The sequence below is a fragment of the Lutra lutra genome, chromosome 9 (genome assembly GCF_902655055.1).
Source record: "Lutra lutra chromosome 9, mLutLut1.2, whole genome shotgun sequence".
Classification (NCBI taxonomy): domain Eukaryota; kingdom Metazoa; phylum Chordata; class Mammalia; order Carnivora; family Mustelidae; genus Lutra; species Lutra lutra.
Window position 1 is genome coordinate 139931438 of NC_062286.1, and position 12798 is coordinate 139944235.

The 12798-nt window shown below is 57.7% G+C and overlaps 1 long non-coding RNA gene across 2 annotated transcripts in view; it reads right to left on the bottom strand.

Moving 5' to 3' along the window:
- Nucleotides 1–2480: 2480 nt before the first annotated feature.
- LOC125108179 (uncharacterized) overlaps nt 2481–12798 on the bottom strand; it is a 34426-nt gene continuing 24108 nt past the window's right edge. For both annotated transcript variants that reach the window (XR_007129832.1, XR_007129833.1), the window contains one exon: nt 2481–5530. This is a non-coding gene — a long non-coding RNA (uncharacterized LOC125108179). The remainder of the gene's footprint in view (nt 5531–12798) is intronic.

Below are 12798 nucleotides of genomic sequence, written 5' to 3' on the forward strand. Positions count from 1 at the left end.
ATGCAGAAAGGGCACCCGGTGGCTGTGGACGTGGGCTGTGGTTGAGGACAGCTAAATGTTTAATCAAAGAGAGAGGAGACTGCACTGCACACCGTGGTTCCTAAAGTTTGGGGTGGCAGGTGGGCGCTGCTGTCCCGAGCCCTCTGGGTGCCACAGCCCCATGCCCACTGCGTTTGGGACTCCCAAGTTCGAAAGCAGGGGCCGACAGCCAGCTGAGCTCCCTTGTTTTATAAAAGGAGACTTCAAGACCAGGGGAGATGCCGACTTATTACACGTCCTGCCCCAAACGGCCCCTTCCCCAGCTGTGCCTGTTCTGTGTCTTCCGAGACCTCCTCTGCATAGGCCTGGGGTGCCCAGCCTCCTGGGCTCCCTGAAGCCAGCACTCCTCTCTTCTCCCTCTGCCAGCCTCCCCGCACCCCCGTTCAGGAGCTCTCACCTACTGAGGAGTGACTCCAACAGCCTCCCTACCCCTACATCTCCAGGCTTCTCGAAGGAACTTTCCCAAATACAAACTGACTGTCGCCTGTCTGAAATCCTTCAGTGGCTCACCGCGGCCCTCTCAGTAAAATCCAAGCTCGGGGTGGAGGTTGAGGGAGTCCTGAGGGTCAAAGCCTTCCCACGCATTCCCCCCACCCCAGCATGGGCACACACTTCCCTGCTGCCTAGCCACCTTGCTACCTCCATGTACATGCCACATCCTCTAGGTAGCCCTCCCAGCTTCTCCTGGCCAAGCCCCTGTTATTCACATGGTCACAGGCTCTAAGCTCTACAAGGACAGGCCCATGTCCATCTTGTCCTGCTCTGTGTCCCTGGGGCCCCAAAACAGGGCCGGGCATACAGTATTAGTGCACAGATATCTTCTCAGACTGTCCGCAGGGAGGGATGGGTAGTGGCTGGCTCCCAAGAATGGGTGATGGCAGTGGGGGCCCCTCTGCTTCCCCTTTCCCCGCCCTTTCCGACCTCTTCCCAGAAGAAAGCTGGCCCTCAGGAATCCCGAGTGGGGGTGCCCCACCCCCGCCACTCCAGCCTCGGTCAGGTGGCAGACCCCCCCTCCCAGCCCTGGCCTGGACTGCAGGCATCACAGCCCATCGTGAAGGAACAGGCCACAGATGGCCCCCATTCACAGGCAGGTGCCAACGCCCAGGACACGGACACATTTTCTTTCTGAGAAGATGGCATCAGTCCCAGTTCACCTGAGATGACGAGAACATTCTGCCTTTTGAGAAAATGGAGAATGTCATCAGGGGGGTATGGGGAGATACTTTGGGGCAGAGGGGGGCCTCCTCTGGATCTCCTTCTGCCAGAAGCATACTCTGGGTTTTCTTCAACTTGTGCAAACCACCGTGGGCAGCTGGGAAGGCCAGGCCCCACTGGGACTCAGGGCCATGGGGACAGCGCCTGCCAGGCCCGAGGGGGGTCATGGAGGCTCGGGAACTGGTGGTCCCAGCCCATGGAGGCCTGGGCCTTTCCCAAGAGGTCCTGGGTGCACACTCTGGGAGCACGAGCCCTTCCAGGGCCAGAAACCCTGGCCACCCTCCTGTGCCCTACATCAGACCCAGCGCCACCCATCGGACCTGCCCACTGGCCATCTGGCCCCAGCCAGAGCCCTACCTCGCCACATATCCAGCCCAATTGCCTCCCTCCTGCCAGTCACCCCCACACAAGGGACCGTCCTCTCTCATCTTTTACTGCTACCTGACATCGGCTGTGCACCTGCCGGGCACCAGCATCCCGGGACGTGGGGGTGCCAGTGGGCAGAGTAGAGCGGACCCCCACTGTGCAGCCTGCATTCGGGCAGAAGAGGAGGCCCATATGCGGGTTCACTGTGCAATGCTGGGGGTCGTGGCCAGAAAGCAGATCAGGATGGAGGGTCAGGGGGCAGCCGGAGCCCACGTGGGTGTGCGGACAGAGTGCGGTCTCACTCGTCTTCGCTCTCTCTGTGGCTCCGAGCGGCATCCAGGAAGGCCTGGTGCCTTGGTTTCTGGCTGTCATGAGACTGGGCCACACATGTCTAGATTTTAACTCAACTTTTTATTTTAAAATAGTTTTAGATTTACAGAAGAGTTACCAAGATAGTACAGTTTCCGTGTGCCCGGCACCGTTTCTGGTGTCACACCGCTGCGGTCATTCTCCGCAGTGCTGAGCCCGTACTGGTGCATTACTAGCAGAATGCCATGTGCTGCTCAGGTCATCACTGGTTTCACCAAATGCCTGTTTTCTGCTCCAGGATCTCAACCAGGACACATTACGTGGAGTTGTCAGGTATCCTGTTAGCTGAGTGTCCCAGATTTCTCGTTTTTGATGATCTTGACCATTTTGAGGAGTGCTGGTAGGTCCTCGGTGGAAGTCCCCGATGTTTGGTTCATTCTTGGATCAGGGTGATGGGCTCGGGGCAGGGCTCACCGAGGTGATGATGTCTGGTTCATTCTTGGATGGGGTGATGGGCTCGCGGCGGAGAGGGCTCACTGACGTGATGATGTTTGGTTCGTTCTTGGATCGGGGTGATGCGCTCGGGGTGATGGGCTTGGGTGGGGGCTCACCGACATGATGAAGATCTCCTCATCACATCCTGTCTGGGTCTGGGCTCTCAGCGGACTGTCGCTGGCGATGGGAACCTTGGCCCCGACTTGTGTGCAGCGTTCCCCTCCGCCCGGGTTGCACACTGCGCCCTGGAAACAAGTCCCAGAGCGGTGCCCAGACTGAAGGGATGGGTAGTTACGGCCCCACTTCTTAAGCGGGTCTTACATGAATTTGTGAGGAGTGAGTTGGACAGTCAGGGAGTCAGGCTAAGGTCCCTAACAAGGAAATAAGGAGTCAGGACAGCTAAGATCAAACAGTGCTGACGTCCTGTTCTGCAACTTGGACAGGACCGCACGGACATTCTGTTTTGCAGCCTTTGCAGAAATGACTTCTGTAAAACGCCCTAAAATAAGACAATGAACCACAAAAGCATCTGTCAATATCACAGGCAAGGGGCAGTTAAGACCCAAGCCCATTGACGTCAGCAAAAAAAAAAAAAAAAAAAAAAAAGACCATCAGCATGTAGACATGAACCTAATAGATAGACAGATACGTGACCAAAGCCCCGCTCGGCACGACTGGCCACACCCTGATTGTTTAAGATAGTTCCGCAGAAGAGCTCGTAAAAACCCCTAAACTTAGAAACTCCAGGGGCTGCCCACGCCAGCCCCTTCCCTCTCCAGGAGCTTTACACTCTCACTCCGTCAACTTTGCTCTGCTGCCCACCACCCTCCATCTGGTCTACCTCCGCATTCTTCGAACCCGTGTGACCAAGAACAGCGGGCACTAAGGGGACACAAAATCCTGTAATATATTCTTTGGAATTCTCCATGCAAGACATCTGCCTCTTGTACACATCTCTCCATTTGTTCAGTTACTTACGACAGTGAGGACTCGGGGATCAGAATCCAGTGCTAGCTTGTCAGTCAGACGGTTTTACTCTGGGTCCCCAGGAGCACTCTCGGGGGCACCTGTGCCCCCTGCCATGGCTCCCATTTAGACTTTGGAGCTCTTCCTTACCTTCTGCCGCAACGCTGTGCTCCTCGCTCCTCGCCTCGGCCTAGGAATAAGCTCTTTTCACGAGAAGCCTGGTTCCTTCTGTTGGACAGCGGCTTCGGGGACCACAGTCCATGGGCGGGGCATGCGTGCCCTGCTGCGGTCACACTGGCTCCAAGGCCTCCCAGGGCCTCACGTGCAGCTCAGAGATCTGTCTATGCTCGGGTGCCCATGATGCACACTGACCTACAGCTCTTCCCACCATGTCGATCAGCCTCCAGGTCAAACAACCTCCATCACCAGGACCCATGCAAGGGCAGAGGCTCTCTTTACATCCCAGCTACCCTGGGGCAGCAGGATCAAGTCCAGGTCAGGTGATGTGTAAAATCTTTTTGTCTTTTATTTCTTCTCATGAAGTCAAGGTAAAACCTGTGTAAGCTAACTGTAGTCTTCCAGTGGTGCCTGGATTCCCCCCAAAAGGATGCCAGGTAGTATCTGGAGACAGCTTTGGTTGTTACCACAGGCAGAGGGTGGTTGCCAGCCTCCGGGGGTAGAGGCCAGGGGACGCTGCCAGATACCCCACAGCATGCAGGACAGCGGTCCAGCCCCAAACAGCAGCAGTGCCAAAGGTAGAGAAGCCCGGGGCCCAGATCCAGAGGGGAAGGAGCCTGGGGGCCCCTGTTTAAATCTGCAGCCTGTCTTCTGGTTCCCCCCCACTCCTCCTCCTGCTCTGCCCGAGTGCGAGTGCACAGAACCCAGCACTTTCTAACACGCTACCTTGCTCTCCCACTGGAGGAAATACCTCATGGAAGGGATTCCTGCCCCTTTAGTGTGCCCAGGGCTGAGCAGGTGGTGAGGAGGAGGCCAGGGCAGGCAGAAGCCACAAGCAGAAGGTTGGCCTTGGCTAGGATAGTCACGTTGTTTTCCTGAGACAGGGGGAAAGGCTACGGGCGAGAGCAGTGGGTGGCAGTTGGCATTATAACCGCGCCGGGGGTGGGGCGCGCTCAGAAGCGGAGAGGGCTAGGGGTGCCTGGCCACAGAACTGGACCAGGAGGCCCACTATCTCCCCCACCCCACCCCCAACATGGTCTCCAAAGCCATGGACTTTGACCCGTGCTGTCTGGTAGCCAAGGCCCCGTTCTTCATTGTCCTCTCGGCCTCTCGGTGCCCTTGGCCTTGTCTCACTCGCCAGGCCCTGTACTGCCTGGTACCCTGCCTGCAGGGGCCACCCAGGCCTGGCTGGCAGAACTAGGACGACCTGCCCAGCACAAAGCCACTGCAGACCTGGCAGAGCCGGGCACCAGAGGCCCCTCCGTCCCCCTCCCCGTGCCTGTCGAGCCAGATCAGACCCTGCCGAGGACCACAGACGGGCTCAGGGGGTGTCCTCAAGCCCAGAGAATTCCGCACCCCCTCTGCATGAGGCTGCTATGATGGGACGGGTTCACAGCTTTGCAGGGGAATGTGTTTGGGAAATGCGTTTCTCTGACAGGAAGGAGGAAGCTTCCCCTTTGCAGCTGCTCTCCGTAGACTCCAGGATGCCGCCCATCCCCGAGCCCGGTCTGTGCACTATCATAAGGCCACTCTGTACTTGTGAGAGCCCTTCAGTTGCCTTTTTCATGTCCCAACTGTCCAAATCCTTCTGGATGGTCCATCCATCCGTCCATCCAGCCAGCAACTCTGCGCCCTCACTGCCTGTGCTGTGCTGAGTGTGTGAGAAGGGCAGGCCCCGCCCTCTGGGGTTCCGTCCGCAGGGGAAGCTAGGCGTCCGGCCAGTATGTTCCATGAGATCGTGAGCACCATGTAGGAGAAGCGCGACCTGTGATCAGAGCAGAGGACTGGCGGTGGGGGCTGGGGGGAGCTCACCCAGCTCGGCCGGGGCAGAGGCACGGGACCACGCTTCCTGAGAAGCCCCGCGGGCAGCTACCAGGAGCTCAAGGGAAACAGAGCAGAGACAAGGGAGCCATGGTCCCCCGCTTGCCTCTGGGACACGGGCACAAGGTGAGCAGGGAGGGCTCTGTGGAGAATGAACAAAAAGAAAGACATTTACCCTACTCAAGCTCACACATTTATTAGGCACCAACTGCATGCACACCATGGGAGAAGTCCAAGCTAGAGAACATTAATAATCCTCAGGGCAGCTCTGGCCCTTATCCCGTGAGCTCAGGGACTAGAAGGGGTGGCAGCCAACGTTCCCAGCACAGGGACAGAGATGATAGGGGCTGCGGTGAGAGTGAGGAAGAGCCCCAGGAGAGGGAGAGCAGGCCCGGGGGCAGGCCTTCAGGCAGTTCTGGGCCAAACAGCATCTGGGACTCTTGTGGGCAGTGCAGGTGGGGAAGGCCGAACTCAGAGGGCGGGCTGTGCACCAGGTAGTCCATGGAGGCCTGGGGTTAGAAGAACAGTATGGTCAGTGGCCTCTGGCTACCACGTGGGGGGCTCGCCGGTGGAGTGGGGGTCTCCGCGGGGCAGGCGGACGACGTGGTCTTTCCCCTTGTCGGGTTCCCTGTGTCCCGCCTCCTGACGGCACAGCCGGCGGGTGCAGTGCTCCTCAGAGCCCTTCAGGAAAGCCTCCGCCCAACCCTCTGAATCCGGCACAACAGGATTGGGGGGGGCCTCCGGAAGAGCCCTTCATCATCACCCCGACACCAGGCTGTGCCTCACGCACCCCCTCCCTGATTTCATAACGTGGCCCAGGGTCTCCTGTCACCCCTCCCAGCCTGGCCCCTCATGGGGACCTAGGGTGGCCCCCGATGGATGGAGATGTCACAGGACACCAAAGGCCCCTCTTTGCGCCCCCAGGGTCCACGCACATCTCCCGGGGCAGCCTGGGCAAACACGCACACAGAGACCTGCCTTCCGGCCCGTTCCCCTTCCCAGTTCAAAGGCAGAGCTGTCTCCTTTGAAGAAATGGCCTTTGAGCGGGGGTTCACCGGGGTCTTGGTGGCAGGCTCCGAGCACCACAGGCCAGAACTTCATCCCGGCTCCGGCCCGGCCTCACACACCGCCAGCCCCCCGCAGTGCATCTTCTGACGGCTTCTCCCCGATGCTTCTGTCGCTGCCTCCATTTGAGCGGCGGCCGCGCGCCCACGATGCTGTTCCGGGCGGGGCCCCAGGAGAAGAGTCTGTGTCCCCCTGCCTGACCCGAAACCCGGGCTCATTCTGAACAAAAGCCGCATATCATAAAGGAGCCGAGCTCACTCCTAAACGAAGCAGGAGGCTGGTCCTTCGTGGTAGAAGACCACCAGCCGCCCCAAGCCCCCCACCCACCTCCGGGGCCTTCTCCAGGGCCCACCGCCTCCGCAGCGCAGCCGCACAGCTGGCTCTGGAGCTCCCAGGCAGACGGCACCGGCAGAGGAGCAGCGTCCACAGGAGCCTGGACGTTCCGCCTGGAACATTCGCCATGGCGTAGAGAAGAGAGGGAGAAAATGACGGAAGCAACCAGAGCCATGGCCAGGCCTCCAGCCTTCTCCTTGGGGGGCAGAAGGCGCCAAAGCCCACAGCCTGGTGCCCCAGCCAAGCAGGGAGTGGGGAGACAAAGGCGGGCTGCGTCCGCCGAGGTCACCACATTCCACATTTATTATGCAGCAGTACAAAGTGTTTGCTCAGTGGATGTTCCGTTATTAATTCTTTGTAACAACAGATGGTCTGGAGTTTCCCGCTTTCACCGGATGTGGCTGGGCAGGCCACGGGCACAGTAAATCCTCACTGCAGGTGGCTTTGGGGGTGCGGCTGCCACCGCGAAGTAATCAAGCCGTCGGACAGAAGCCGGCTGAACCCAGAGCGAGCTCTGCCGAGGTGACTGTGGGGGGCCACCGTGCTGGGCCTGGGCTCAGCTCAGAGCTCAAAAGGACCACTCCCCACGGACATCTGCAAAGAGCGTGGCATCGAAGCCCTTTAAGAACAACGGGTTCTGGCAGAAGGTGAAGACCCGTCTCCTCCTCCTCAGACCGAGTTTCTGTGAATCCGTGTGTTCAGCACACCTCCCCTCCAGGGAGCAAAGGGTAAAGTCCCACTGACAAGAGGCTGAAGCACGGAGAGTCAAATCAAGGAGGTGGCGTCAGCCCGGCTTGGCAGGGCCAGCGCTTCAAAGGGACACTGCCACTCGAGGCACCAAGGACACCTGAGAGCAGACACGCCTGGACAGAAAGGAAGAGGAAAAGGGGAGGGGTGGACAGGGCACACACCCGGGCAGACACACGTGCACACACGCCACAACCACCCAAGGTCACATGCGTTTGGCTCTTGCACTTGATCTCTTTCTCCCGACGGCCAGAACAGCCGTCAAGTGCAACTGGTACTTATGGGCAACCTGTAGACGGTTGTCTGGTGTTGATTTCAGAGAGAAGGAGTGATGGTTTTGGAAATGTGGCCCCTTTTCTGATGAAAGAGAATGGGCTGTTAATGAAACCAGCTGGGAGTCACAATCTCCAAGGCCTTCTTGGGTGATCTTGGACAGATCACCTGCCCACAGCTGACTCCAGGGCCTTGGGCAGAGCACGCGGAGGCAAGCTCACAGAAACCTTCTCCGAAATCTTTCTGGTTGGCCAGAGGAAAGAGACAGAACTATGGCGGGCCTGCTGATCTTGTAGAGCAGAGGCAGAGGCTGGGGAACCCAAGAAGAGATGGGGCAGTTGAATTCCTGGCATCGTTCACCATCGAACAATTGCACCGATGGAAACCCATCACCCCTGCACCCAGCTGTCATTCCAGACAAGGAAACCCATGCAGGTGCCGCCACTTACCCAAGACCACATAGCCAGGTCCAGAGCAGATCCAAGAGGTGCCCCAGGCCAAGGGGACCAGAGGAACTGGGGACCAGGGGACCCCAGGGGCTCTCCTGGGGAAGGGGGCATAGAGAGCACCGGCGACAGCGTTACTGCAGCTGCGCCATCTAGTGGTGAGGGACTGGGGCACTTTGTGCCTCGGTCTGAGCCCCCAGGAACATCCATCACCCAAAGAGAGGAAGAGGAAGGGCAGGGCTCCAAGCGAACCTGGGGCTGTCCAGAAGACCTCTTTGTGGTGACCCACAGTGAGCAGTGGCCACCCACACACCCCACCATGTTGACTGTTTTCATCAGAGCCGTGAGGAGCGGCTTCAGGCACTGACCTCTCAAGTCTCAAGGCTCACTGTCCTCACCTATCAGAAAGTTCAAATGGGAAGACTCAGAACACCACATCTATAGGTCCTACTGCTCCCTCCAGAAGTGCAGGTGTGAGGGAAGGCACTGCTGGCTATCAGGTGTCTGCCCTCAGCCTGGCCACGCTTGGCTGGTCTTCCTGACAGTCACATCCCACCGAGGTCAGTTCTCCAAGGCCCCCCCATCCTGATGACATAACTGCTCCAGGCTGGAAGGAACAAGCTCTGACCATAGGCGAATGAACATTCCAGAAGTTCCAGAGACCCTCCTCTACACTGTCAAGAAAGAGGTCTCAGAGGGAAAGCATCCTTCCCTAAGATGGGACCACCTCAGGAAGCAGACCCGCTCAGCCCACCCGGCTCACACCCTGATCAAATCAGAGTGACCTTTGACCTTTAGCACATCCAGAGGCAAGCGCATCTCACACATACTCATCACCACCACTAATAGGTCCCACCAGGCTTCCTCTGGACCAGCTCCTCTCCCAGCCGCTCCTCCTGCCTCTGGCAATCCCCCTTCCTCATGGTAGCAGCGATGGCACTAGAGGATGTGGGTTCAGACCATGGCTTAGACCCCTCAGGGCTTCCATGGCCCTAGTCCAGCCCCGCTCCCCTCCCTCTCACTCCTGTAGCCAGGATGGCCTCCCTTTGTCCCTAGAGCCCATGGCCAGCTTTTCCCACGCCAGGCCCTTCCCCCAGCTTGCGACAGGCCCACGCTCCTGACTCAGGCCAAGCATCACCTCAGACCCCTCCCCAGAGCCCGGCCAGCACCCTGATCTCCAAGCAGCATTCAAAGACTGCAGTTTGGAAGGCGGGCTCTGGAGTTCAAATCCCGACTCCACCACCGTCCCATCGTCCAGCTGCACGGCCTTGCACAGGTTATCCACCTCCAGGATCCAGACCCACCCTGGCCTCCGCAAGCCCTATACAGTTTCCCTGTAAAGTCACTGTGAATATTAAATGAAGGAATGCATTTCCCTCATGCCTCGGATATGGGAGGCACCATGAGACATCCAATAAAGGAGCAAACCAACCAGGAGGAAGAGCTTCTCTGAGTTTCAGGCTGGTCGTGTGTAAACAGCCAACCCGAGTGTCTCTCCCACATTGGACATGGTTCTTCAAAGGAGGAGGGGTCTCCCAAGCCCTCACACAGGCGGCCCTGAGGGCCCAGTTGCGCCACTGGGGCCGTGGGTTCTCCCCAGGCACTTGGACAAGCAAGGGGCTCTGCACAGCCACAGGCATCAATTCGAGGGCTGCCTGCCCCCAGGCAAGGGCCCCAGGACCCCCCTAAGCAGCCCCCTCCAGCCCTCCTGCCTTCCTCCCCCAGGCTGAGAAGCCACCTCCAGGATCCAGACCTGCCCTGGCCTTCCCAAGCCCCATGCTACGGCTGAGAGGCCCATAGCAGTACAGAGGTTGGCATCGCTGCAGAAACTGCCCTAAAACCACATTGTGCTTCTATTCAGGTTACCGGGGGGCCACAGGGACGGAAACAGGCAGCCTAGCGGCCTCCAGGGACCTGGCAAAGGCCCTCGCAAAAGCTCGTTGTCCCCATCCTTCGCTCCCCCTTCCCAGGCCAGGCCACTCAGTGCTCTTCCATGAGCCCAGGTCTCCCAAGACCAATGTCACAGCAAAGTCAAGGAGGCCCCAGCCAGCAATTCAGTGGCTAATTCTGACAGCCCTCGCCCCTTCTGAGATAATAATAGGTCCACTTCACTGCACAGAGAGCAAGTGCAAATGCCTACAGAGGCCAGGCCCGGCTCAGAGATGAGTGACGGGGCCAGATGGCGGCGGGCGCAGTGGCAGTCTGCAGCTCGCCGACAGGGGGCAGCTCCCCCTCGGCGAGGGCTGCCTGCATACAGGGCCCGGGCAGCTAGAGGCTCCGGAGCGTGGGCCAGGAGAAGTCCACTCTCCAAAAGTTCTGGTAGTATCTCCTAAAATCTAAACCCTGCCAGCTATCGTAACTTAGACTTAAAAAAGCGAATCTGTGCGGTTGAAACGCAACCTATTTCTGGGTGGGGTCACTCTGGAGGGCAGCCACCAGCCGCACTGCATGATGGTGGCTTCCCCCACACGGGTTTCTGCCGGCACCGTTTCGGGACTTGTTGCTCAGCGGCCGGTGCTGCTGGTCTCGTTTAATCCTCCTGGAGCCCAGGTCCCCTTCCTCATAAGTCGGGAAACCAACTCGGCGGATAAATAAGTCGCCCCAAGGGTGCAGGGCAGAGAGGGGTGCTGAGGTTGGTGCTCCGCTCTGCTAGACCTTAACCCAAAGGTTTATCCCGCGGCCTGTTCCCGTGAGCAAGGGGGCTCAACCCTGCTGACCTCCCCGCTCTAGACTCGTCCTTGGCGTTGCCACACATTTCCATCTGCCCCGGCCCCCACCCGCCGGTGCCCACCCCTTACTCGGATGACCCTCCCTCGACCTCTTCACTGAACCTCACCCGCTGGGCTTCTTTCCAGGCACTAATCCTCCCCAGCTCTCCTGACCATATCTAGCCATGGCAATGCAGTGTCCTCCAAATCCCCCTGCCCCTCTGTCCTACGGCCAACTGAGCTTCCATTTGGCCTGTGACATTTAAAAATATCTGTCCAGCCTTGGCATATAGAACCCAACACCCCCAGCTGTTTAAATACCGCTGCCTCATTCGGCCGCACGTGCTTCCAGTAAAAGCGTAAGTTAACCCAGAACACTGGGCCGCCCGAACCCTCTATCCTAATCACGCCAATCTTAATTTGGCTCCTTCGTCAAGTGTGCTGTCTGCTTGAGTTCATTCCTGCCCCTACAAGGAGAAGACAGGCACGGACCTGGGGGGCTTTGAGCGGCAGGGCAAGGTGTGGGCCATCTGTGTGCCCATGATAGGGGAGCACATGCCTGGAGCATGGTGTGATGTCTGCCACAGCTGTCCCTCTCCTCTCCCTGTCTTCCGACCCCACTGGGCCCCACAGCCTGCTATTAATACAGCGCCAAGAGGCCCGGCAGCCGGCCGTGGTGAAATCCTTCCCCACGGACAGTGACAACTGACAACACGCTGATCTGGGCTCTCTACGCTCCAAATGTGCATTCTTTTAAAAGGAACATAGCTGAAATTCGCCTGGCCACTGAAAATGTCTCTACGTTGTTTTGGGAATGGGGAAAACCTCCCGCGATCCATCTGGCAGCTTTTAAGAAGGGACCCAGAAGATGGGCAGTGGCTTTGGGAGACTTCTAAGGCTCCCAGGGGTTAGGGACTACTCCCCTGGCAAGGGTGCCCCACCCCTGCGCGGTAACTAAGTGTCTCACGGGGACGAGGAGGGAAGGGCAGAGTCAGTTACCTGACTCTCTCTCCTTGTGGGGAAGAGGGTGACTTCAACGGACCCCCCAAAATACCCCAGAAAGAGCGGCTTAAAGTGGTATGATTTCTGGGACATACCTTAAAAAAGACACCCGAAGAGGGAGCCAAGCGCTGATGGGCTATATGGCTGTGTTGGGGCCCCGGGGTCTCATCTCCACCTCAGTGTGCCAGGAAACTTCCAGAATGACAAGTTTAAACGTATATATGTGAAAAAAGATTCAACAAAAATTCAACAAAATTGGAATTCAATATTCAAAAATACTCATAATATACATGTGAAAAAAAAAATCAACCAATTACTAAGAACCTAGCATATGCTAGGAGCCCTTCTGGGCACTTCTCGATTTGTACAAAAGACGGACAGGTGGGCAGAACCCTGGCGTCTGGACAGCAACAGCCCAGCCTGGAAACCACCTCCTTTGGCCACAGCACGACGGGTTCCCTCCCCAAATGCCCTGGATTTGTTTCAACTGTCCCACTCCACTGACCCATGGAGACAGCCTCAACACATACTTTTTTTTTTAATTTAGTATTTAAAAATATACAACGAGCCAACCCAAGTAAGATACAGACAGTGACTTCAAGTGCTAGAATGCCTTTCTCCCCTGCCCTCACCCACCTTCTCCACCAGAGTAAACAGAGTAACAAAACTCTAATTTATCAGGTGCTTTCTGTGAACGTGTTCCTTCTATTCTGCATATATTGCCTTTGTTTTGCCGGCTTTTGACCTGTATGAGAAGCATATCCTACCGCACTTCTGAAGGCATATTTTTAGGCACGGGCTCTTTTCTGGCATTTTCTGGCAACCAAGCAAGAATC